At 35.0% G+C, this 25,194-nt stretch overlaps 1 long non-coding RNA gene across 1 annotated transcript in view; it reads left to right on the forward strand.

Moving 5' to 3' along the window:
- LOC144295516 (uncharacterized) overlaps positions 1-24,425 on the forward strand; it is a 62,272-nt gene extending 37,847 nt beyond the window's left edge. The window contains exons 2-3 of the long non-coding RNA XR_013362645.1: positions 9,729-9,870; positions 24,303-24,425. This is a non-coding gene — a long non-coding RNA (uncharacterized LOC144295516). The remainder of the gene's footprint in view (positions 1-9,728; positions 9,871-24,302) is intronic.
- Positions 24,426-25,194: the final 769 nt, after the last annotated feature.

Raw genomic sequence — 25,194 nt, forward strand, 5'->3', positions numbered from 1 at the left:
TAGTAATAAATTCCCCCAAGAATCACAGCAGCAACTTCTTCAAATATTTGTGATATCTTTTTGTAGGAGGCAGATGACCAGAAAGTATAGCACAATTTGCCCTTTATCAATGTTAGCGAAATGTTGGTAAACTATGGTCCCACAATAATGATTTTAAACATTATTATTCTTATAAATATAATTCTATTGAACTCACATTTTGAGCACATACCTGTCAATGTTCTATGCCCTTTGGAAGTAGTAACTAACAATGCCATTAATACTATATTGTCTCTGTTTTTTTTTTTTTTTTTTTTTTTTTTAATTTATGATAGTCACACAGAGAGACAGAGGGGGGCAGAGACACAGGCAGAGGGAGTAGCAGACTCCATGCACCGGGAGCCCGACGTGGGACTCGATCCCGGGTCTCCAGGATCGCGCCCCGGGCCAAAGCAGGCGCCAAACTGCTGCGCCACCCAGGGATCCCTATTGTCCCTGTTATTAAGAAGTTCCATCTATTCAGAGAGAAATCATAAGACGTGATTATCACTATAGTAGAAGTATGCAGAATGCTTGCTACTGGAAACTTAGGTAATTTCTATTTTTTTTTTCTTTTTATGGTGATGTATTTTTGGAACTCATGAAAAATTTTACAGGAGAAATTACTTTTGAGCTGTTCTTTGAAATATAAGTAGAGAAAAAAAATTAGACCTGCTCTCAAAGAGTTAGGACACCCTGAGTAAAGAAAACAAAACAAATAAAGGCAGACTGTCAAGAAAACAGCTTGCTTAGAGAATAGCAATGTTGTGGAAGAGAAATGCTATAGGAACTCCAGGGTGTATGCTATTAACCCCTACATTAGTAAGCTGTTCAATAAAATTAAATTAGCAGAAGTTAATGTAAGGACATGCAAAAGCCAACAAAAGCAAACAAGAATGAAATCTCAAGCCTTTACTATGAAAGCATGAATAATTTCCATTCTCTCATTGAACTAGCCCTTATTCTCTTCTTTAGTTCATCTGATCATCACTCAAAGCTTTCTATCCAATGTAAAGCTTCCTATATTTTAAACTGTAAACTAAATATCTTTTTGGTTATTCATAGGGCTGCCATATAAAACACAGAACACAGTTAAATTTGAATTTTAGATAATGATTTTTTCTAATTGTTAATATGTCCCACATATTATCTAATCTTTTCATGTCATTCTAGGTAATGTTACTTTTTTATTCCTATACCTGCATTTAATAATTTCCTCTTACCCTAGTTTTCAAAAATTTGATTATGATATGCTTATAGAGATTTTTATGTTTATTATAATTTACTTTAGATATTTTCTGCGCTTTCAGGGAGCCTGAGTGGCTCAGTTGGTTGACATCTGCCTTCGGCTCAGGTCATGATCCCAGGGTTCTGGTTTTGAGCCCCACATCGGGCTCTGCTCAGCAGGGTGTATGCTTCTTCCTCTATCCCTCCCCTCTGCTTGTGCTCTCTCTGTCTCACACTTGATCTCTTTTTCAAATAAATAAAGTTAAGAGAATATTTTTTTAAAAAAGATTTTCTCCATGCTTTCAAATTCCCTGTTTCTTCTACAGATGTTTCCTGTATAGCATAACTTTATTTCAAGAGACTGCATTTTTACCTTTAGAAGTCTAGGTATACTTTAAAGGACATGGAGATGCAGAAAGTATTAGGAAAGAATTAGAGTGTACTTTTTAACACCTTACCAACTCCTATCTGTGTATTATGAATATTCATTATTATCAAAATCATAGTAGTCATTTAACACCAAACCATTTTGCCAGATAATTCTGGCAAGTACTCCTCACAGAACAATGTAAAAAATCTATAATTTTAAAAGTTGAAGGCTTACCTTGAACATTATTGCTTGGATGCATGGGCACATATGTTTGCACACGTATACACACAAATCCAACCTTACAGGTACATATGGCACACACACACACACACATATATACAGATGAGATATATTTTTTAAGGCCCAATATAGAATGTTGCAATGTAGTTTTTTTTTTTTTTTGTGCTATGTTGACCCAGTTTTGAGGCCCTGACTAAAGATAGTTCCCCTTCCTGAGAAGTCAATCAAGTCCATAGCCCCATGTTCTTGGCCATTATACACTTGCCCTGATCACCTCAGGGCCAGGTACCAAACAAACAGGCAGCCTCTATGTCCCCAAGCCTGCTGAAATTATTCACATTAGCCAATCCTAAACCTGCTTTCCCTATCTAACCTTTTCCTTCCTATAAAAACATGCAAAAATAAAAGTGCTTTCTGTAGTCACCCTCTTTTTGTCCATGTGCTTCCTGTATCTGTATAGTATCCTGTGTTTTCCCCAGACAATTATGAATATAATCAAACTGTACAGCTCTTCCTAGTATCTCTTGATCTGTATCCGGCCTCACCCAAGGTAAGATAGTTAAAATACATGCCTAGTGTGTTCTATGTCCTAGGCCTTGAATTATTATAAAAAGGCAAATGATCAAATTTCTAATCTTGAAAGCTTACTTTCAATCAAACAATACAAAGATTAAAAATATGTAGTACATTTAAAATATTTTACCTCCTGCATTTTCCATTTGCATATTAACGATGAGGGTACCTGTAAAAAGAGAAGTTTAAAGAAAGATGACTATTTTCAGAATTTCTGCATAACACATTTAATATAGGATCAGTGAAGAATGCAGTCCAGTTTGTAGAAAGAGGTTGAGTCTAGTTTTTTTTTTTTTTTAAGATTTTATTGATTTATTCATGAGAGACATAGAGAAAGAGAGAGAGAGAGAGAGGCAGAGACACAGGCAGAAGGAGAAGCAGGCTCCACACAGGGAGCCCAACGTGGGACTCAACCCCTGGTCTCCAGGATCACGCCCTGGGCTGAAGGCGGTGCTAAACCGCTGAACCACCCTGGCTGCTCTTGAGTCTGGTTTTTAAAGAAGATTGAATTTACACTAAAAAAAAAGTAAAGGTTTACAAAACTTTGGAATAGCAGAAATAGTAAAGATAAAGGAGTCAAAACAGTAAAGAAAGTAACATCTAGCATTCAGGAATTAGGAAAAAAAAAAGTTACACAAATCACTTCTGCTCAATTGTCTGTAAAACTAAAGTGGATAATTTGCCACAAGATGTTTAAAGCTACTTGAAAAAATTTATTTTATGGTGTCTACTGAAGTTCTCACATGCTTGCCAATACAACAGCAAAAATAATGGTTTCTGCTTCACTTTTATCTTTCACATCTTGTAGGGAATGTCTTGCATTGGTAATCTCCAGTTTGAAGCCCTGCTAAGAGGTTTTCTTAACATTCAATCCATGTGATGGAGAGAAGAGCATTGCCTGGTTAAGAGACTGTCTGACCCATCCACTCATTTTCCTATTCAGCATTCATGCACAGTCTCTTATCAATAATTAATTTAAAAGAACAATGTCAACTAGAGTGTTTTTCTTTATAATTTGATGAAATTATGCCTTGTACAAATTAAGATGCATTCACGTTCTCCCTGAGAAAGGAACGATCATAGCACAAGAAATCACTGTTTCCATCCTAATATGTGGTTTATTCCGAATCATTCATTTTTCAGTCAAAATCCTCCTTTCATTTACTAGAAGACTTACTATTTTAACCTTCACTAACTAGCATATCTTATAAAATTGTAGAGAAAAGAGAAGAATAAAAATAGCTAATATTTACAATGTATGAACAAAAACATAGAAGTAAATATGCTTAGTTACCAAAGATTATGTTTGAAATTATTAATGAGGCCATTATTGTTATTAATAGCTGATTTCATCCACTATTTCACTTCTCAAATGATTTTGGTTATTTAGGAGATGATAAAACATCTCATTCCTGGAGGATATGAGTCATTAAGGTTTGGATATTCAATATTCTTTCTTTAATTACTTCCTCCATTTCTTCCATTAATACTGGCTATGGGAATATAAAAAGGTGCTTTCTCTGGATTCAAACATATTCCTCAGCCCCATTATGAAGCAGTGTCCATACATTCATTTGATAATCAGGTTTAATAGTCCAAAGGTACTGTATGTTGCCACATATTTCAATGGCATAAAGAGATCAAATTGACTAGTTATCAGTTTCATATTCCAGTTCAATAGAAATACTGTTTACACCATGAGAGAAGTAATCCTATGCTGGCAAGAAGCATTCATTAACAGAGTTAAGGATGGAAGGAAAAATGTTTGTAATTGTATTATTGAGCAACAATTCAAGACCCAAATTACACTCTCTAATTTCTGAACCTATGTAATTTAACTAAGCATAGATATCATATACTGATCATTGTTCAAAACACAAGAACATGTCTTGAAAGATAATACTACAAACTCCCAAATTATTGCCCCAGCAAGACAGTGATACTCTATTACATTAGTCTCATAGTTTAAATATTTCTCTGGGATTTAGAATATAGTAAAATTAGTGAATTCTATTAGTGCATTCATATTGCTTCAATTTTTGGTAGTAAAATATGTTCCTTGGTCAAAATCAAAGAGGTATTTTATACCACAATAGGGCATACAGCATTCTGTAAGAATATGTAAGAATTATGCCTGCAGTCAAGAAAGACAAATCCATATTCAGAATAATCTCCAGTTTTAGTGACAAATTGCTGTCCTTTCCATCACAGAAGGGGGATATTGTAATGGACTTTGCCACCAAGTGGCTGTTTTTCTTTTCCTCCTGCTGACTGCTGCTGTGTTGGAGGTTAATTATTAGTCTCCAATGTTGTCATGTTGGTACTCAGCAGTAATCAGATCTGTATTAATGAGAGGAAGTCCATGTTGCTAAACTGATGCTCATTGTTTATGCTTAATAACCTTTTAAAGTCTATTGTATACATCTATTGAATAAGTTATTTTTGCCTAAAAAAATAGACTGATAACTATAAGGTAGGTTATTTTGTCCATCTGATTAATGAGACTCTTCTGAATTGATGCCCTTTTAGTAGCCACATGAGATTTAGAATATCTTTATATATCTGCTTATTCTTGAGAGTCCCGTCTGCATATCACTTCTAAAGATTCCTTTGTCCTCAAGTCTTTTACTTTACTAGACCATGTGCATCCATCCAAACTATTACCACTTTCCGTGATTATGAGAGCTGAATTCTGATTACTTTACTTCTGAGTTAAATGAACAAATAAATTACTGAACCTATGCATCCTGAAAGGATTTATATCACCCAGTGTTCTTTAAGCCATACTTCTTACTCCACCAAATAGGACTATAAAGTTCTACCATTGCACTTCCATTGTACCGTTTTATTGTATACTTACAGCTGTTGCTAATATATGTGAACTGAGTCTGATTTTTAATTTCGCAGCTACTTATAGGAACATTTTCATGAAATTATAGGTGTGGATTGAAGGAGCAGTGCATCAGTGTGGTTGGAGTAGGTTCCATTTAGTCCGAAATACCTATCTCATATATACAACTTACTTCCACTTAAGGATGGAGTGTTGAGGCACAATTTTATGGTTTAGTGGATTTTATATCTATTTCATGTTGCATAGTCCAAGTTACATGCTCATTTTATGGCAAACTCTCAGTTCCTACCAGGTCTTAAAGCAAAGCAAAACCTATTTTGCAAATAGAAAATACTTTTTTATTTTTATTTTTTTCTTTAAAGAAGAGGACATGGCTTTGCTCTGCACTGGGCAGGGTAAGCACCGTATTTCTCCAATCAGAGATTGCCAGGAAATCTCTAGAGCATCTAATATGCACTAAATATTTAGAGCACTATTTAATCAGCTGAGTAATAAATACCAAGTGGCAAAACAGCTTTCTCTGTAAATTAGAACAGCTGAAATTCCTTGTTTTTGGAACCATCTTAAACTTGCAAACTTATCAGTTATTTAATAAATCAAAGCAGCACAGACATAAGAATTATGTTTCCCCTACAATATAAAGTGTCCCAACAAAAATGTGTCTTCTAGTCAGGGATAGGTTGTATAATATTTTAAGGGATGCAATACCCAAAAGCTTGTCTATTTTAATTTTATTTTACTGTGGTAAAATATATGTAACATAGAAACTGCCACTTTATTTTTTTTTTTAAAGATTTTATTTATTTATTTGAGAGAGAGAGAGCACGAGTGGAGGGGAAGGGGTAGGGGCAGAGTGAGGGAGAAGGAGATTCCCACTGAGCAGGAAGCCCTACTCAGGGCTCGATCCTGGGACCCTGAGATTATGACCTGAGCTGAAGGCAGATGCTTAATTGACTGAGCCACACAAGTGCCCCCAAAACTGCCACTTTCAATGTACAATTCAGTGGCATCAATCATAGTCATAATATCACACAAGTATTACCACTATTTCCAAAACTCATTCATTATCTCAAATTATACTCTATGTTTGAAGGGATATACTTATTCCAAATATTTCATAAAAGTGGAATCATATAATACTGTACTTTTGTATCTGCCTTATATTACCCAGCATAATTTTTTAAGGTTCATCCATGTTCCAGTGTATATCAGAAGTTCATTTTTGTGGCTGAATCATATTTCATTACACACACACACACACACACACACACACACATTTTGTTTATCCACTCTACTGATCAATATTTGAGTTGTTTCCACCTTTGGAAAATACTGTAGTGAACACTGGCATATAAATATCTGTTTGAGTCGTTCCTTTTCACTACTTTGGATATATACCTAGGAGTGGTCATATGGTAATTCCATTTAACTTTTTCAGACATTGAGAAACTATTTTTCACAATGCCTGTGTTCTTTTTCATTTCCACCAGCAATGAAAAGGGTTCCAGTTTCTTCATACTCTTGCTGAAACTTGTCATTTTCCATTTTTATTTATTTATTTATTTATTTATTTATTTATTTATTTATTTATTTATTTATTTATTTTTTCATTTTCCATTTTTAAAACTCTGACCAGTTTACTATGTGTGAAGTGTTATATTATTGTGTTTTTTAATTTGGATTTCCCTAATCATTAATAATGTTGAATATCTCTTATTGTGCCTATTGGCCATTTGGATATCAGCTTAAAGAAATGTTTATTTAGGTCCTTTGTCCATTTTTTAATGGATTCTTCATTGTTTTTTGTTGTTGAGTTGTAGTTCTTTTTATATTATGAATATTAAACCCTTATGAAATATGGCCTGCATATATTTTCTCCCAGTCTATATGTTGTCTTCAAAATTTGATACACAAAAGTTTTTAATTCCAATGAATTATCTGTTTTCTTTTGTTGTTTTTACTTCCGGTGTCAGTGTCATATCTAAGAATCTATTGCCAAATCCAAAGTCAGGAAGATTCACCCCTATGTGAATATACCCTCTAAGAGGCTATTGACCCCCTTTGAAATAATTCTTGTATATGCTACGAGGTAGGGGCCCAACTTCATTCTTATATATATAGAAATCCAGCATTTTGTTGAAGGGACTATTTTCATATTGAATGATCTTGGCACCCTTGTTGAATTTCTTTTTAAAGATTTTATTTATTTATTCATGAGAGACACAGAGAGGGAGAGAGAGGCAGAGACACAGGCAGAGAGAGAAGCAGGCTCCATGCAGGGAGCCCAATGTGGGACTTGATTCCAGGACTCCAGGATCATGCCCTGGGCCAAAGGTGGCACTAAACCACAGAGCCACCCGGGCTGCCCACCCTTGTTGAAATTAATTGGCCATAGACACTTGATGGGATGAGCACTGGGTGTTATTCTATATGTTGGCAAATTGAACACCAATAAAAAATAAATTTATATAAAAAAAACTGAAAAAAATTAATTGGCCATAGATGCACTGGTTTATTTCTGGACTCTCAATTCTATAACCTTGGTCAAATATGTCTATCCTTTTGCTAGCATCACAGTGTTTTTTAAAAATATTTATTTAATTAATTTGGAGAGAGAGCCAGTGGGGGCGCAGAGGAAGAGGGAGAGAGTCAAGCAAACTCCATGCTGAGCACAGAGCCCAGTGTGGGACTCAAGTCTCATGACCCTGAAATCATGACATGAGCCAAATCCAAGGGTCAGAGGCTCAACCTACTGAGGCAACCTTCCACAAAGTTTTAATTACCATAGTTTTATAGTAAGTTATGAAATTGGGAAGTGTAAGTCTTTTACTTTCATCTTATTTTTAAATATTGTTTTGGCTATTCCAGGACCATTACAATTCTATACATATTTAAGAATTGGCTTTTTCATTTCTACAAAAATTTCTCTTGGAATGTTGAAATGGATTGTGTTAAATCTTTTTAGATCATTTTGGGTAATAACATCCTAATAGTATAGGTCTTTCAATTTTTGAAAAAAATGGGATGGCTTTTGATTTATTTAGGTCTCCTGTAATTTATTTTGGCAATACATTGTAGTTTGATATGCCCAAATCTATAATTTCCTTGGTTAAATTTATGAAGTATTTTAGGAAATACTTAATTTACGTAAGTAAATTTCAATACATTTACTTTAAATAAATTTACTTAAATTTATTTAAATTTAAATACATAAATTTAAGTAAATTTAATAAGTATTTTAATCTTTTAATGTTATTGTGAATGAAATTTTCTTAATTTAAATAAATTTAAGTAATCTTTTAATGCTATTGTGAATGAAATTTTCTTAATTTCCTTTCTGGAATGTTCATTGATGGTGCATATAAACATAATTGATTTTTTTCCCCTGTAATTTTGCTGAAATTGGCTATGAGTTCCAGGAGCTTTTTTGTACATTTTTTATAATATTATATATATAGGATCATGCCATCTATAAATAAAGATAATTTTACCGCTTCCTTCACAATTTAGATACATTTTCTTTTTCTTGTCTAATGACTCTGACTAGAACATCTAATATAAAATTGAGTAATTGTGGTAAAAGTGTATATTCTCTTCTAGTTTCTGACTTAAGGAAAAAGTTTTCAGTCTTTCACCAGTGAGTATGATGTTAGCTGTGAGTTTTTCACAAATGTCATTTATCAGGTTAAGGAATGCCCTTCCTTCTATTCTTAGTTGTTTGAGTGGTTTTGCCAGGAGTGTTGGATTTTTTTCAAGTGTTTTTTTCTACATTAATAAAAATGATCATTTTTTTTGTTCTGTTAAACTAGTATGTTACATTGAATGATTTTCTCATGTTAAAATACCCTTGCATTCTTAGGATAAATCTATTTTGTTTATAATCCTTTTGATATGCATTCAGTTTGTTAGTATTATGTTGAGGATTTTTGCACCTATAGTCAAAAACAGGTGTATTTTTCCCTTCTTGTGATATCTTTACTTGCCTTTAGTATCAGGGTAATTTTGGATTATAGAATAAGTTAAAAAGTATTCCTTTCTCTTTTATTTTTTAGAAGAATTTGGTAACAATTTGTATTAGTTCTTATGTTTGGTTGCATTCACCAGTGAAACCATGGACTTTTCTTTGACGAGAAGTTTTGATTAGTGATTCAATCACTTTACTTGTTATAGATATGTTAAGAATTTTCTGCATCTTCTGAGTCAGTTTATTTGTGTTTCTAGGCAATTTTCCACGTTATCTAGGTTACATAACTGTTAACAGAATTGTTCATAGTATTTTGTAACAGTTCTTTGTATTTTAGTAAGGTCTTTAATTTTCACACTCTCATTTCTGATTTTAGTTTTATGTGCCTTTTCTCTTTTTTTTGTCAATCTAGTTAAAAGTTTGTCAATTTTGTTGACCATTTAAGCGAGCCAAATTATGGTTTCATTGATTCTATTTTTTTAAAGATTTTATTCATGAGAGAGAGGCAGAGACATAGGAAGAGGGAGATGCAAACTCCCTGTAGGGAGCCTGATGCAGGACTCGATCCCAGGAACCCAGGATCACAACCTGAGCCAAAGGCTGATGCTCAACCCTTGAGCCACCCAGGTACCCAGATTCTATTTATTTATTCTCTATTTCATTTATCTCTGCTCTAACTTTTATTATTTCTTTCCTTCTGAAAGATTTGGGTTTAGTGGGCTCTTCATTCTGTAGTTCCTCAAAATGTAAAATTGGGTTATTAATTTGAGATATTCTGTTTGAATGTAGGTGTCTACTACTATTAATTTCCATTTGAGCAATGTCTTTACTTCATTCCTATGTTCAGGAATGTTGTATTTTCATTTTTACTCATCTCTAGGCATTATTAAAAAGTTTCCTTGTGATTTCTTCTCTACTCATTAGTTGTTAAGAGTGTGTGACTTAATTACCACATATTTGTGAATTTGGATTTTTTTTTTCCAGTTTCCTTCTGTTGCTGATTTCTGGCTTCATTACATTTTGGTCATAGAAGATATTTGGTATAATTTCAATTTTTTTCAATTTATAAATTGAAACAATTGAAAATTGTTTTTTGTTGTTCTAGTATATGGTCTTCCCTAGAGAATAGCCCAACAATGATTAAACAGGAAGTCCAGTAGGCAGAGTTGGTCACCTGCAAAGTCAATGCCACAGTTTGGCCAGTAAACTTGGGGTGTGGATAAGCTTGAAGCAAGATCACAAAGAACCTTTTTGAGCTTGGAGATGATTCCCTGCTTTGACTAGGTAGTAGAGATAATTCATACTCCACTGACTGCTGAATGCAGCACTAGTCCTGCTTGACCAGAAAGTCTGACCTGAGCACCTAGAAAATGGCATGGTCCAGCAGCACTTGAATAGAGAGTCTGGCCAGGAGCTCTGCCTTTCTGCAGAGACAAGCTGGGAACCTTAGTTGGCTAGAAAGTTTGGAGCATAGGTCTGCCTGTTTAGTCTTGCCATTTCTGGGGCCTGCTCTATACCAATGCCTTCTCAGAAAGGAAGCTATTCTTCAGCTCTGTCCACTGAAGAATAAATATAACCTCCAACACCTCAAACCAGGAAATGTAACCAGTGCTTCCAGGAATCTTGATAACCCATCCTGCAGCCCCAGTTAAAGTGGCATATGAGCAGAGAAGCCAACATTATCTCTATGTTTGCAGAGTCAAGATGGTGGCTGAATTTGTCCAGGAAACTTAGTGCACAAGTCTGTCTGATTTGGTTCCTTAAGAACCTTCCTGATTTTGGTGTTTACTCTATAGACCTACTTAGACAGGGAAGGTAATTTACAGCCCTCCCCAAAATAGAACACAGCCTCCAGCCTGATCAAGAAACCTAACTAGGACTCCCAACAATCTGTGTAGATCATCTTGCAACTCCAGGCACTTGATTATAGAGCCTGGCCATCAGCCCTATCTATCTGTAGAGCTAGAATGGTAGCCCAGTCAAGCCAGGAAAATTGGTATAGTTCTAATTTTATTCCTATAAAGAGTTATATGAGCTTATACAGGTCCCTGCTCAAGTATGGAATACTAATTTATAGCCCCATCCACTGCTAAATCCAGCTTTCAGCCCATCCAACTAGAGACCCTAAACAAAGCACATAGGGAGCTGCATGACCCATCCTACAGTCTTGCTTACTTGAACAGAGAGCACAGCACAGAATTTTTCCCAACTGTACAACAGTAGTGACCCTATTTGATCAAGATACTTAGTGTACAATCTATCCTGATTCAAATCCCCACACAATGCAGGCCTTAGAACCCATTCTGTTGCCTTGCCAGACAGGAAAGCTAACTCATAGCCTTGCCTATTACTGAATATAATATCCAGTACAGACTTTTTGAGAAGTTTGACCGGAGAATCCAGGCAACTATAAAGCCCATCCTATAGCCTCACTTGAATGGGAAATCAAAGCAACAGTCCTATTCAGCTATTTTCAACCAGTGGCAACTCCCTTCCTCCTAACGTCAGAATGTGGACAGTGGCCTCACCCCAAAATAGACCCTGATAGCAAGCTCTACCTGCCCAAGTATGTTACTAGCTGACACAACCAGAACACCAAAGCCAAGTGGACTGGTGAAGTGTCTCCACCCATGTTAGCCTGTAAAGTTTGGAAAGGGAGACTGCTTTCTCAAATATACAGATACCAACATAAGGAATCAAGATCACAAAAATATCAGGTAAATATGACAACATCAAGGGAAACTAATAAAGCTCCAATAACTGACCCTGATGAAATGGAGATCTATAAACTGTTACGCAGATAATTCAGAACAATCCCCTTAAAGAAGTTTAGTGAACTACAAGAACACAGAGACAGAAAACTATATGAAATTTAAAAAACAAAAACAATGCATGAATAGCACAAGAAGATCAATAATGAAATGGAAACCATAAAAAGGCAAATATTTGAGAGCTAAAAAATATAATGGCTGAACTGAAGAATTCAATAGAGTGCTTCAATAGCTGACTCAACCCAAAGAAGAAAGAATCAGTGACCTAGAAAATAGGACACTTGAAATTATCCAGATCGAGGAACAAAAAGAAAATGGAAAAGAGTAAAGACAGCTTACAGCACTGATGGAACACACATAGAGACACATTTTTCTCAATATGGGAATTCTGGAAGAAGAGAAAGGAAGTATAATTAAGGTAATGATGGCAGAAAACTTCCCAAACCTGGAAATAAAAGTGGATATCTAGTTTCATAAGGCCCAAAAGATCCCAAATAGGTTGGACTCCAGTAGGAGTACACCAAAACACATTATAATTAAATTGTCAAAAGAAAAACTTTGAAAGCAGCAAGTGAGAAGAGAGAATTCACATACAAAAGGACCCTCATATGATTATTGGCAGATATCCTAACAAATTTTTCAGGCTAGGAGACAGTGTAATTATATATTCAAAATATTAAACAACAAAAAGTATCAATCAAAAATTCTGTACCTGACAAAGCTGTCATTCAGAAGTTAAGGAAAAATACTTTCTTGAACAAAGAAAAGCAGAGGGAATCCATCACCACCAAACTTGAATTATAAGAAGTGTTAAAGAGATTCCTTTGAATGGAAGTAAAAATACACTAATTAATTTCATAAAAGCATAGAAAAATAACAGGAACTCCCTGGTAATGGTAAAATTTAGATTTTGTAATGTGGGAATAGTGGTATAAAATTCACTTAAAACTATAGTTTAGGGCAGCCCAGGTGGCTCAGCAGTTTGGCGCCTGCCTTTGGCCCAGGGCATGATCCTGGAGACCCGGGATGGAGTCCCACATTGGGCTCCCTGCGTGGAGCCTGCATCTTCCTCTTCCTGTGTCTCTGCCTCCCTCCCTCCCTCTCTCTCTCTCTCTCTCATGAATAAATAAATAGATAAATAAATAAATAAATAAATAAATCTTAAAAAAAAAGAAAAGGAGTTATTAAAAAAAACAAAAACAAAACTATAGATTAAAAGTTTAAAAAGTATACTAAAAGGAACCATAACCACAATAATTTGTTATTGGATATATAATTATAAAAAGAAAAAAGTGAACTAATATCAATAACCTAAAATGTAAGGGAGAAGTAAACATGTATAGTTTAGGAATGTCTTTGAAATTAAGTTGTTATCAGTTTAAAATAGACTTACAATTTTAAGATTTTTTTTTTAATGTAAGCCCCTCATGGTAATCACAAGGGAAAACCTGTAGTCATTACAAAAAAGAACATAATATCAAAGCCTAGTGATAACAAATCATCAACACACATACAAAATACAACAGAATGAGTTGCAAGGAACAACAACAACAAAAAAAACTTAAGACATTAACAATATGGCTGTAGTAAGTCCTTAGCTATTAATAATTACTTCAAACAAAGATGGATTAAATTGTCCAATCAAAAGTGGATAGAATGGCTGAATGGGGGAGGGCAAGATCAATGATATGTTGCCTACAAAACTAATTTTAGCCCTGCAGACACACATAGACTGAGATTAAAGAGATGGAAAAGATATCTTAAGCAGATCATAACCAAACCAAAACAAAAAAGGCAGAGATAGCTGTATTTTTATCAGACAAAACAGACCTTTAAAATGTCAAAAAAAATGACAAAGAAGATCATTATATAACAATATAAATGTCAATTCATCAAGAATATATAACTGTAAGTATTTACACATCTAACATTGGAGCTCCTACATTTATAAAGCATAGAGTAATAGACCTTAAAGGAGACATAAGCAACAATATAATAGCTAGGGACTTTAATATCCTACTCTTAACTATGGCTAGATCATCTAGAAGAAAATCAAAAGGGAACAGTGGATTTGAACATTATACATCAAATGGATCTAATCAACACATACATCACATTGTATATCTGACAATAGCATAATACACATTCTTCTTAAGTATACAGGGAATATTTTCTAGGATAGACCATATGTTAATCCACAACAAATGTCTTAATAAATTCAAAATAATTGAAATCATTTCAAATATCTTCCCTGACAAAAATGGTATGAATTATAATTCAATAACAGAAGGAAAACAAAAAAAGACCCCTCACAACTACATGGAAACTAGACAAAACTCTCTTGAACAACCAATGGATCAAGTGAGAAATTAAAGGAGAAATTAAATATCTTTAAACATTTGAAAATGGAAACGTACCAAAACTTATGGGATGCATCAAAAGCAGTTCTGAAAGGTAAGTTCTTAGCAATAAATACCTATAGGGAGAAACAAGAAAGATCTCAAATAAAGAACATAATTTTATGTCTCAAAGAACTGGAAAGATAAAAACTAAGTCCGAAGTTAGCAGAAGGAAGAAAATAATAAAGATTAGAGTAAAAATAAATGAAATAGAAAATAGTAGAAAAAATTAACACAACTAAGAATTGATTCTTTGAAAAGATAAACCAAATTTATAAACGTTTAGACAGATTAACCAAGATAATGATAGAGAAGACCCAAATCAACAAAATTGTACAAAAAGGAGACATTCCAATTGAATAAAAAATTAAAAAGATCATAAGAGGATACTGTGAAAAACTATATATCAACAAACTGGACAATCTAGAAGATGGGAGAAAAAAACAAAAAACAAAAAAACCGGGATGCCTGAGTGGCTCAGCAGTTGAGCCTCTGCTGTTCAGCTCAGGTCATTATCCCAGGGTCATGGGATCAAGTCCCGAATCTGACTCCCTGCGGGAAGCCTGCTTCTCCCTCTGCCTGTGTCTCTGCCTTTGTCTCTGTGTGTCTGTTATGAATAAATAAATAAAATCTAAAAAGACCACAAAAAAAACAAAAAACCATGCAATCTACCAAGAATTAATGAATATGTGTACATCATAGAGATTACTATTAAGGATATAGAATCAGTAATCAAAAATTTCCCTGTAGAAAAGAAGTCCAACACCAGATAGTTTCATTGCTGAATTTCATCAAAACTTCAAGAAAGAGGGATCCCTGGGTGGCGCAGCGGTTTGGCGCCTGCCTTTGGCCCAGGGCGCGATCCTGGAGACCCGGGATCGAATCCCACATCGGGCTCCTGGTGCATGGAGCCTGCTTCTCCCTCTGCCTGTGTCTCTGCCTCATTCTCTCTCTCTCTCTGTGACTATCACAAATAAATAAAAATTAAAAAAAAAAAAAAAAAAAACTTCAAGAAAGAATTAACAGCAATATCTCTTAAACTCTTCCAAAAAACCTGAATAGGTATAGTCCCAAACTCATTTTGTGAGGCCTGGATTACCTTAATACCAACAGGAAAAAAAAAAAAGTACAAGAAAACTACATGCCAATATCCCTGATGAATATAGATGCAGAAATTCTCAGTCAACTACTAGCAAACCAAATTCAACATTACATTAATCATTCACTGTGATGAAGTGGGATTTACTGCTGGGGTGCAAGACTGGTAGAACATGAAAATCAACAAATGTGATACATCACTTTAATAGAATAGAGTAAAAAAATATGTGATCCTCTCAAGAGATGCAGAAAAAGCATTTGACAAAATTAAGCTTCTGTTCATGATAAAAATTCTTAGGAAACTAGATATAGATGGAATGTACTGTACTGTATTATACTGTAGCATAATAAAAGACACATATGCCAAGCCCACAGCTAAAATTATAGTCAATAATAAAAGGTTGAAAGCTTTTCTCTAAGATCAGGAACAAGACAAGGGTACCCACCCTTACCACTTTTATTCAACATAGTACAGAACTCCTAGGCAGAGCAATCAGGCAAGAAAAAGAAATAAAAGACATTGAATTGAAAAGGAAGAAGTAAAATTGCCCCTATTTGCAGATAACAGGTTTATCTATATAAAACATTTTAATACTCTACCAAAAAAGCCCATTATTTTTAGTCCATAAATTTAGAAAAGTTGCAGGCACAAAACATACAAAAATCAGTAGTGCTTCCATATGCTTACAAATTATTTGAAAAAAAGAAATAAATTATTCCATTTACTATAGCATCAAAAAAGGAAATACTCAGGAATAAATTTAACCAAGGAGGTGAGAGATCTGTACATTGAAAACTAATTGAAAACTATAAGACACTGATGATAGAAATCAAGGAAGACAGAAATAAATGGAAAAGTATCTTATATTTATTAATGCATAAAATTAATATTGTTAAAATATCCATAATACCTGATGCAATGATTTATTGCATTCATTGCAATCACTCAATGCAATCATTACCAAGATTCCTATGGTATGTTTCATAGAAGTAGAAAAAAATTGCAAAATTTAGATGGAACCATTAAAGCCCCAAATAACCAAAGCAATCCTGAGAAAGAACAAAGTTTGGGCATTATATTTTGTAATTTCAAGCTATACTATAAAGTTACAGTAATAAAAACAGAATGGCCCTGGCATAAAAACAGACACATAGACCAATGCAGTAGAATTAAAGCCCAGAACATCACCAAAGAAACAAGGGCCTTAAATGATACACTGGACCAAATAGATTTCACAGATAAATACAGAACTTTCCAGCCAAATACAACTGAATACACATTCTTCTCAAATGCACATGGAACTTTCTCCAGAATAGACCACATACTGGGTCACAAATCAGGTCTCAACTGATACCAAAAGACTGGGATTGTCTCTGCATAGTTTCAGACCACAATACTTTGAAACTAGAAATTAATCACAAGAAGAAATTGGGAAGAAACTCAAACACGTGGAAGTTAAAGAGCATCCTACTAAAAGATGAATGGGTCAACTAGGAAATTAGAGAATTAAGAAGATTCATGGAAACTAATTAAAATGAAGATACAACTGTAAAAAATCTTTAGGATACAGTAAAAGCGGTCCTAAGAGGGAAATACATCACAAGACAAGCCACTCTCAAAAAATTGGAAAAACATCAAATACACAAGCTAACCTTGCAACTCAAGGAGCTGGAGAAAGAACAGCAAGTAAAACCAACACCAAGCAGAAGAGAAATAATAAAGATTCAAGCAAAATAAAATAAAATAAAATAAAAAATAAAGATTCATGCATAACTCAATGAAATAGAGACCAGAACTGTAGAACAGATCAACAAAACCAGGAGTTGGTTCTTTGAAAGAATTAATGAGATAGACAAACCACTAGCCAGCCTTATTAAAAAGAAAAAAAAGCTCAATAAAATCACGAATGAAAGAGGAGAGATCACAACCTATACCAAGGAAATACAAACGGTTCTAAAAACGTATTATGAGCAGCTATATGCCAATAAATTAGGCAATCTAAAGAAATGGATGCATTTCTGGAAAAACACAAATTACCAAAACTGAAACAGGAAGAAATGGAAAACTTGAACAGGCCAATAACCAGCAAGGGAATTGAAGCAGTCATCAAAAATGTCCCAAGACACAAAAGTCCAGGGCCAGATGGCTTCCCAGGGGAATTCAATCAAATGTTTAAAGAAGAAATAATACCTATTCTACTAAAGCTGTTCAGAAGGATAGAAAGGGACAGAATACTTCCAAACTCATTTTATGGGGCCAGCATTATCTTGATTCCAAAACCATACAAAGACCCCACCAAAAAGGAGAATTATAGACCAATATCTCTGATGAACACGGATGCAAAAATTCTCAACAAGATACTAGCCAATAGGATCCTATAGTATATTAAGAAGATTATTCACCATGACCAAGTGGGATTTATCCCCGGGATGCAAGGTTGGTCCAACACTCATAAAACAATCAACATGATATATCACATCAACATGAGAAAAAAACAAGAGCCATAGGATCCTCTCAATAGATGCAGAAAAAGCATTTAATAAAATACAGCATCTATTCCTGATCAAAACTCTTCAGAGTGTAGGGATAGTGGGAGCATTCCTCAGTATCTTAAAAGCCATTTATGAAATGCCCACAGTGAATATCATTTGCAATGGGGGAAAAATGAGAGCCTTTCCCCTAAGATCAGGAACAAGACAGAGATGTCCACTTTCACCACTGCTATTTAACACAGACTAGAAGTCCTAACCTCAGCAATCAGACAACTAAAAGAAATGAGAGGCTTTCAAATTGGCAAAGAAGAAGTCAAACTCTCCCCTTCACAGATGACCTGATACTGTATATAGAAAACCCAAAAGACTCCACTTCAAGATTGCTAGAACCCATACAGCAATTTGGCAGTGTGGCAGGATACAAAATCAATGCCCAAAAATCCAGTGGCATTTCTCTACACTAACAATGAGACTGAAGAAAGAGAAATGAAGGACTCAATTGCATTCACAATTGCATCCCCAAAGCATAAGATACCTAGGAATAAACCTAACCAAAGGATTTATACCCTAAAAACTACAGAACACTTCTGAAAGAAATTGAGGAAGACACAAAGAGATGGAAAAATATTCCATGCCCATGGGTTGAAAGCATAAATGCAGTGAAAATGTCTGTGGTACCCAGGGCACTGTACACATTCAATGCAATCCTTATCAAAATACCATGGACTCTACTCACAGAATTTGAACATATAATCATAAAATTTGAATGGAATCAGAAAAGACCCCAAATAGCCAGCGGAATATTGAAAAAGAAAACCAATGCCAGGGGCTTCACAATGCTGGATTTCAAGTAGTGCTACAAAGCTGTGATCATCAAGACAGTGTGGTACTGGCACAAAAACAGACACCTAGAGAATCCAGAAATGGGCCCTCAACAATATGGTCAACTAATATTCAACAAAGCAGGAAAGACTATCCACTGGATAAATGACAGTCTCTTCAATAAATGGTGCTGGGAACATTGGACAGCCACATGCAGAAGAATGAAACTAGGCCATTCTCTTACACCAGACACAAAGATAAACTAAAAATGTGGGACAAGAATCCATCAAAATCCTAGAGGAGAACACAGGCAACACCATTTTTGAACTTGGCCACAGCACCTTCTTGCAAGATACATCTATGAAGGCAAGGGAAACAAAAGCAAAAATGAACTATTGGGACTTCATCAAGATAAGAAGCTTCTGCACAGCAAAAGAAACAGTCAACAAAACTAAAAGACGACCTACAGAATGGGAGAAGGTACTTGCAAATGACCTATCAGATAAAGGGCTAGTATCCAAGATCTATAAAGAATTTATTAAACTCAACAGCAAAGAAACAGACAATCCAGTCATGAAATGGGCAAAAGAATGAACAGAAATCTCACAGAGGAAGACATAGACATGGCCAACAAGCACATGAGAAAATGCTCCGCATCACTTTCCATCAGGGAGATACAAATGAAAACCACAATGAGATACCACCTCACACCAGTGAGAATGGGGAAAATTAACACGATGGGAAACAACAAATGTTGGAGAGGATGCTGAGAAAGGGGAACCCTCTTGCACTGTTGGTGGGAATGTGTACTGGTACAGCCACTCTGGCAAACTGTGTGGAGGTTCTTCAAAGAGTTAAAAATAGAGCTCCCCTATGACCTAGCAATTGCACTACTGGGGGTTTACCTCAATGATACAGATGCAGTGAAAAGCCAGGACACCTGCATCCCCGTGCTCATAGCAGCAATGTCCACAATAGCCAAACTGGGGAAGAAGCCTCGGTGTCCATCGACAGATGAATGGATAAAGAAGATGTGGTCTATATATACAATGGAATATTACTCAGCCATTAGAAAGGAGGAATACCCACTATTTGCTTCAACATGGATATAACTGGAGGGTGTTATGCTGAGTGAAGTAAGTCAATTAGAGAAGGACAATCATATAGTTTCACTCATACGTGGAATATAAAATATCATGAAAGGGATTAAAAGGGAAAGGAGGGGAAGTGAGTGGGAAAAATTAGAGAGCAAGACAAACAATGAGAGATTCCTAACTCTGGGAAATGAACAAAGGGTTGCAGAAGGGGAGGACGGTGAGGGGAAATGGGTTGAGGTAACTGGGTTGATGGGCACTGAGGAGGGCACTTGATGGGATGAGCACTGGGTTTTATACTATATGTTGTCAAGTTGAACTTCAATAAAAAATGAAGAAAAGATACATATGTGTCCAAAGTCATCATAGCATTTAATACTATTCAGTGGACGCCAATTTTTATAGCCCATCTGTCTTATGGCAATAAGAAAATGGAAGATATTCAGCAAACACTGCTTTACCCACTAATTATTAGTATTTAGCACACAGTTAGTCCTGGCAACATTCCTCTAATTTTTGGTTCAAATACCTCTCATTATTTAATTGACAGATGATGGTGAGTACTACTTTTTCTTTCAGTTCAAATGTAAAGAGGTAGTAAATATGCCTAGATACTCTCAAGGAAATGGAATACCTCAATTATGAAGACAAAGACCTCATGTTTTAGTGGTAGGAATTTTGTGATGGGAGTTTGGAATGAGACATGTACTTTCAAGTCTTCCAAATTGGGAAGGAAGAAGTAAAACTGTCACTATTTGCAGATGACATGATACTCTATGTAGAAAATGCTAAAGACTCTGTCAAAAAATGACTAGAACTCAAAAATAAATTCAGTAAAATCACAGGATACAAAATCAGGGTACAGAAATCTGTTGCATTCCTATACTCTAATAATGAAGCAACAGAAAGTAAAATTAAGAAAACAATCCCATTTACAACTGTACCCAAAACAATAAAATACATAGAAATAAACTTAATAAAAGAGATGCAAGAGCTGTACTCTGAAAACTATAAAACACTAATGGGAGAAATTCAAGACAATGCAAAGAAATGGAAAATCATTGTTTATAGATTGGAGGAGCAAGTACTGATAAAATGTCTATACTACTCAAAGAATCCATGACTATATGGTCCATTAATCTTTGACAAAGCAGGATAGAATATCTATTGGGAAAAAGAATATCTCTTCAATAAGTAGCATTGGGAAAACTGGACAGCAACATGCAAAAGAATGAAACTGGACCACTTTCTTACAACAAGCACACACACACACACACAAAATCAAAATGGATTAAAGATCTAAATGTGAGACATGAAATCAAAAAAACTTTTGAGGATCACTCAGACAGTAACTACTTTAACATGGGTCATAGCAACTTTTTTCTAGATACGTCTCCTAAAGCAAGGAAAACAAAAGCAAAATTAAGCCATTGGTACTTCATCAAAATAAGAAGCTTCTGCACTCAAAGGATATAATCAACAGAACTAAAAGGCAAACTTGGAATGGGAGAATGTATTTGCAAATGACATATCTGAAAAAGGGTTAGTATCCAAAATATATAACAAAATTATAAAACTAAACACTCAAAAATGAGTAATCCAATTAAAAATAGACAGAAGACCTGAATAGACATTTTTCCAAGAAAGATATCCAGATAGCTAATAGACATATGAAGAGATGCTCAATATCACTCATCATCAGGGAAATACAAATCAAAACCACAATGAGATATCACCTCACACCTGTCAGAATGGCTGAAATCAAATACACAAAAAACAAGTGTTGGTGAGGATGGGGAGAAAGGGAAAACTTCTTGCATTGTTGATGGGAATGTAAACTGGTGCAGCCACTCTGGACAATAATATGGAGATTCCGCAAAAGATTAAAAATGGAACTATCATAAGATCCAGTAATCACACTTTTATTTATCAAAAAAATATAAAAAGATTATTTCAAAGAGTACATGCACCCCTATATTTATTGCAAAATTATTTATAACAGCCAAACTATGGAAGCATCCTGTGTCTGTTGATAGATGAATGGATAAAAAAGATATGAGATAGATATATATTCTATGTATATATATATATATATATATATATATATATATATAGAGAGAGAGAGAGAGAGAGAGAGAATCTATCATCTATCTATCTATCATCTATCTATATCTCCATCTCCACAATGGAATATTATTCAACATAAAAAAGAATGAAATCTTGCCATTTGCAACAACATGGATAGAGCTATAGAGTATAATCCTAAGTGAAATAAATCAGTCAGAGAAAGACAGATACAAGATAATCTCACTCCTATGTGGAATCTAAGAAACAAAACAAAAAAGTAAAGGAAAAAAAAAAGAGAGACAAATCAACAAACAGACTCTTACCTACAGAGCACAAACTGTTGGTTGTCAGAAGGAAAGTGGGCATGAGAATGGGTGAAATAGTGGATGAGATTAAGGAGTACCCTTATTGGGGATCCCTGGGTGGCGCAGTGGTTTGGCGCCTGCCTTTGGCCCAGGGCGCGATCCTGGAGACCCGGGATCGAATCCCACATCGGGCTCCTGGTGCATGGAGCCTGCTTCTCCCTCTGCCTACGTCTCTGCCTCTCTCTCTCACTGTGTGCCTATCATAAATAAATAAAATAAATTTAAAAAAAAGGAGTACACTTATCATAATGAAAAAATAAGTTAAAAAACAAAATAAAATTTACCTTCCTTTCTCCTAAAAACAACTACAACAACAACAAAAAAACATGTACCTTCAGACAGTCTTTGAGAAATTGGAAAGACAGGAACAGAACCCAGAAATATCTGTTCTAGCAAACACTTCCTTCGTGTTCCATATGATCATTATCAACTCTTTTATTATTTCAACAGAATAAGAGTCATCAGATGTTTCCTGGAGTAAAGATGGGTACCTATACTATTGTCATCATCATCGTCATCATCATTACTGTCATTCTCACAAATATTTACATTAAAAAATGTTCAATTTATAAGATTTTTGAACACAGTAAATTATTGCATATTCACTGATATTTGATATAAAATAGTAATTGCAACATCTTATAGATGAACATGCTTAATTGATATTTCATAGTTATTTCCTGTAATAAGACTAGTTACTTTTGTCAAGTAATACAGGTCTACCATGACTGGCAAATATGGAAGAATTGGAAGAATATTTTCTAATGACAATGGTACATGCCTCTTTTCAAGTATATATATATGTATATATTTGAGAGAGAGAGAGAGAGAGAGAGAGAGAGAGAGAGAGAAAGAGAGAGAGAGAGAGAGAGAGAGAGAATGAGCTAGGGGAGGGGCACAGGTAGAGCTCAGTGGGGCCTGATCCCAGGATCCTGAGATCATGACCTGAGCTGAAACCAAGAATTGGATTTTTAACAAACTATTTTCTATATATTTAAATAACTTGTCTATTTTGCATTTCTACCCATCTTAATCTTATTTCTCATTTGCCAGACATCACCCTTTGTATTTGAATATTTTTATTAGGACTTCTCTATGATATTTAAGTTACACTGTCGTTCATGAGTTAATCTTCTTGTCCATCATGTAGAAAATGTGTTTTTTTCCTCTTAACATTAGTCAGTAATGCATACCTTGCCTTCAATATCTGATTAGATTAGTGTTTAGGCTCAAATCCAACTCTTAATTATTGTTTCATATTCCCTATTGAAATAGTTGTAATTTTACTATTATTAATCTGCTTTTTCTCTCTTCTTCTTTTCTTTTGTTCTTTATTGTTCTTCCCTCAGAGAAGTCTGAGAACAACTGATTTTATAATCACAGCTGCTTCTCTTGTTTGTCAGAGTAAGCATTTGTGAGGCCCCAGACTGGTTCAGCTGGTAGATCACACAACTCTTCATCTTGGGGTTATGAGTTTGAGTCCTTCATTGAGCACAGAGATTAATTTATAAAAATTAATAAATAAAGGTATTACCTATGTTAAAAAAGAATAAGTATTTGCTAAGGACACCTGAAATTTCTTCAGGTAATTAACAATCATAGCCAGTATTCATTTTGACAGTTTTATATGTTTCAAATGTGATGTCATTTTATAGGCAATTTCTCACATAACCCTTAGAAAATATTATAAAGTATTACTACAGGCATTTAAAGGTGAATAAAAGTCTCTGAGTATGTTGTAGAGAAAATGCTACTTTTTTCATCAAATTTTGATTTTTGTTTCACAGCACCAGGGAAGTCTATGCAACCCAATATATCTTATAGTTTGTAGGCCTATGAATGGGTTCTGGCAATGAGATGTCAGTAGCGGTGACAAACACCATTTTTAAATCATAAATTCCTGAGGGCTTTTTTTTTTTTTTTTTAATGTTACCTGTTTTCCTTCCACAGTGACTTCAAAGGCCACACTGTCACGGCAATGCCATTAAATAGGAAATGCCTGGATTTCTAAGATCCCATTTGGAAAAGTGCTTCTGATCAACACAGAAGATAAATAGAAGTTAATTATGTTAAGCTATTGAGTTTTTAGGTGTATGAATGACTGAAGTCTATTCTGATAGTGAGTGGAGCAACAGTTCTGTGTGAAATTGTACATAATTAACCATAAGCAATTGCAAAGGTCTTGCCTGCCAAGCCTCAGGGGGACAGCTGTCCTCCCACACCAGATGTGTCTCATAGCTAGCACATTACAGTATCCTGGGGGAGCTGCAGTGAAAGACTCAGCCCCTCTGAGTGGGACATGCTTCTATACACCCTAGCTCAGTTACCTTCACGTGGAGCTTCCTTAACAGGGGCTTCAGCTCAGGCACTGTCAGGCACCTCTGTGGAGACCTCTGTATCAGGAAGTCTTGATTAGAATACTTTTCTCTATTCTGACTCAGCACTTTTTCACTCCCTCACTCATCTTAAACTAATAAGGGATCCTTTTGTTTAGGACTTCTCAGCACTGAGACAACCCCCTCCATCTACACTGATTCATTTGACCCCAGCATGGGACTCTTCCTTGGGTTCATCCAAGTAAAGAATTGGACACTAGAAAGCCAGCATCATGTTTTGCCTGTTGCTTAATTGTCACAATAAATGAATAAAGGCTTGTTTTTTTGTTTTTTTTTTTTTTCATTTTGGCTCATTGTCCTATTCGACCACCTGGGCACCTAGCAGACTAATAGGGAGAGATTAAATAATTTGACCAAAATTTATAGTTCTTGAGTGCCAAAGCTCTGACATCAACACTCCATTCCTGATTCCAAAGCCCTCTCTACAAAATGAAGGGTTAAATTAG

Source organism: Canis aureus, chromosome 23 (assembly GCF_053574225.1).
Source record: "Canis aureus isolate CA01 chromosome 23, VMU_Caureus_v.1.0, whole genome shotgun sequence".
Classification (NCBI taxonomy): Eukaryota; Metazoa; Chordata; class Mammalia; order Carnivora; family Canidae; genus Canis; species Canis aureus.